The sequence below is a fragment of the Salvelinus alpinus genome, chromosome 3, assembly GCF_045679555.1.
Source record: "Salvelinus alpinus chromosome 3, SLU_Salpinus.1, whole genome shotgun sequence".
Lineage (NCBI taxonomy): Eukaryota > Metazoa > Chordata > Actinopteri > Salmoniformes > Salmonidae > Salvelinus > Salvelinus alpinus.
The window spans coordinates 36967317-36969518 of record NC_092088.1 but is presented as its reverse complement, the minus strand read 5'-3'; the positions used below and the strand labels follow the sequence as shown (position 1 = coordinate 36969518).

The 2202-nt window shown below is 44.4% G+C and overlaps 1 long non-coding RNA gene across 1 annotated transcript; it reads left to right on the top strand.

The window, feature by feature from the left end:
- Positions 1–869: 869 nt before the first annotated feature.
- On the top strand, positions 870–1417 carry LOC139569728 (uncharacterized). Its single transcript, XR_011673941.1, has 2 exons — positions 870–981; positions 1334–1417. It is a non-coding gene; the product is annotated as an uncharacterized lncRNA (long non-coding RNA).
- Positions 1418–2202: the final 785 nt, after the last annotated feature.

Genomic DNA, 2202 nt, shown 5'->3' with positions numbered 1-2202 from the left:
TAAACTATTTAGCAGTCTTATGGTTTGGGGGTGTTAGCAGTTGATGTTATTTTTCAATAACACAGACCCCAAAGCAAATTGGGGAGAAAAATAGGTTTATTCAAATAGGGCAAATCATGGGGGGAGGTAGATGGTAGATGTTCATTCTCCCTGTCCTCAGTGATGCTCTCCAGTGATTCTCTTCACAGAACAAAGAAACAGGATGTAGTTTATAGCCCAGCCCTAGCATGTGGTTGACCAATTAGAATTCCTTGCAATAAAACTATGCCAATGGCCAAATAACAAGTATCGTATTTCAGACTCAATATATAGACAAATTCCTCCCATTAATCCCCAATTACAGAAAAAAACACTATTTCCATTGATCGTTAGTACTCTATTGACTCTTGTCCGCTTGACCTTTAGTACTGTATTGACCTCTGTCTCTGCATTGCGTATTTATCTTCAACATATTCTTACAGGGGTAGAAGCTGTTCAGGGTCCTGTTGGTTCCAGACTTGCATCGGTACCACTTGCCGTGTGATAGCAGAGAGAAAAGTCGATGACTTGGGTGGCTGGAGTTTGACCAGTTTTAGGGCCTTCCTCTGACACTGTTTCCTGTAGTCCACGATCAGTTCTTTTGTCTTGCTGACGTTGAGGGAGAGGTTGTTGTTATGGCACCACACTGCAAGTTCTCTGAACTCCTCCCTATGGGCTGTCTCATCGTCGTCGGTGATCAGGCCTACCTAAAAAGAGAACATTCCAGGATGGTCACTATGATGACAACATGGAACTCAAACCCCAGCTGAAATACAAAGGTACGGCTGACTGTCATTCTGTCTCTCTTTGTCTGTGTCTGTCCATGTGTGCTGGTTGCTGGTCTCAGTCCTCTCCTGTGTGTATGTACTAATGTGTAGGTTTCTCTCTCTGTCAGCTGGAGGCTCAAGGATCCACAGACCCATGGGAGGGAGCAGATACCTGTGGGGAGACTACAAGGCCAAGGTGACGCACGCACGCACGCACGCACGCACGCACGCACGCACGCACGCACGCACGCACGCACGCACGCACGCACGCACGCACGCACACACGCACGCACGCACACACACACACACACACACACACACACACACACACACACACACACACACACACACACACACACACACACACACACACACACACACACACACACACACACACACACACACACACACACACACACACACACACACACACACACACACACACGTTTCTCAGGGTGATTTCAGACTGGGAGTAACAGTCAGGACTTTGTCGGACCTTTGTCATTGACTCTTCACATGGGTAAAGAGTGTGTTTGTGTTTTCTCCAGAATGGTAAAGGAGACGTGAAGAGGAAAGGAAAGGTTGATCCATATGCCTACATCCCTCTGAGGAAAGCACAGCTCAACCGCAGGTAAGAACATAGTAATGAATTAGTAAATAAACATAGTAATAATTGTAGTAAATTGTAGTTGTAATAGTGAAAGCTTAACCCACCTCTGACCATATGTTCTGTGTTTGTGTGTAGGAAAAAGCAAAAATGCAGGGCCAGTTAAAGGGCATGGTGAGAGGGACCCAGAAGGGAGCACAGTCTGGGAAGAGGATGCAGAGGAACAACAGGAGGTCCTGGAAAGTTTACACACAGAACTGTTGAATGTGTGTTTGTGTCCGTCTGCCTGTTGTTCACGAGGGTCTGTGCATAGAAATAGAGTTAAAGCTAATTCTATTTCTATGAGTCTGTGAGTCTATACAGAGTATTGCACATGCATACCACCTAAAAAAACATACAGCTCATGTATGTTTGCGACAAACAGAGAAAGTGGGAGAAGGAACAAAAAGAGGACTTGGAAAAGAGGGCTTCAAAATAGATCTGTTTATTTTCCCCCCTGGAACTTTTTCTTGCCTGATCCCCATAGTTATCAATGGATACTATCGGGCACACACACATGAAACTTTATAGGCTTGTTCAATCCATCAGATGTAATGAGTGACATGCTGACCCCAAATGTGTACAGATGGACATACATCTGTTAAAACATCTATTTATGTATCCTGCAGAAACATTGACAATAATGTGTGAAAATGAAAAATGTCTTGTTATTGCTCTGTTTGACCGTTAGATGGCGATCTAGATTGCGGTTGAAAATGAGCAATACGATGAACATCAGACTCACACTGTTTTATTTCACTATTGTCATAG